The sequence below is a fragment of the Carlito syrichta genome, unplaced genomic scaffold (genome assembly GCF_000164805.1).
Source record: "Carlito syrichta isolate Samal-C Ts95f unplaced genomic scaffold, Tarsius_syrichta-2.0.1 Scaffold313438, whole genome shotgun sequence".
In the NCBI taxonomy this organism is placed as follows: domain Eukaryota; kingdom Metazoa; phylum Chordata; class Mammalia; order Primates; family Tarsiidae; genus Carlito; species Carlito syrichta.
Genome location: NW_007257534.1, coordinates 102,170 through 102,670, shown reverse-complemented (window position 1 = coordinate 102,670; position 501 = coordinate 102,170).

Below are 501 nucleotides of genomic sequence, written 5' to 3'. Positions count from 1 at the left end.
GAAGGCTGAGGCGGAAGGATCGCCGGAGTCCAGCAGGTCGAGGCTGCGGTGGCCAGGAGTAGCTACTGCACTCCAGTCTGGGCAACAGACTCCAACTCAAAAAAAAAAAAAAAATCAGCCAGGAGTGTTGCACGCCTATAGTTCTAGCTACTTGGGAGGCTGAGGAGGGAGGATGAGACACTGACTCAAAAAACACAACAAAAACACTAAAGAAACAGATCCTGTGGATTCATTATTTCCAGGTGTTTCTCCACATTGGGCTTATGTGGGGTTTTGGGTGCCTGTTGAGGGCTCTGGAGTTAGGCACCCTTGGATTCCAGCCCCAGCACCACTGCCCACTAGATGTGCAAACTGGAGCACATGACTGAACCCCTGTGTGCCTCAGTTTCCTCTTCTCAAAACAGGGATTATTGCCGGGCTCGGTGGCTCAGCCTATAATCCCAGCACTTTGGGAGGCTGAGGAGAGTGGATTGCCTGAGCCCGCAGGTTCGAGACCAGCCA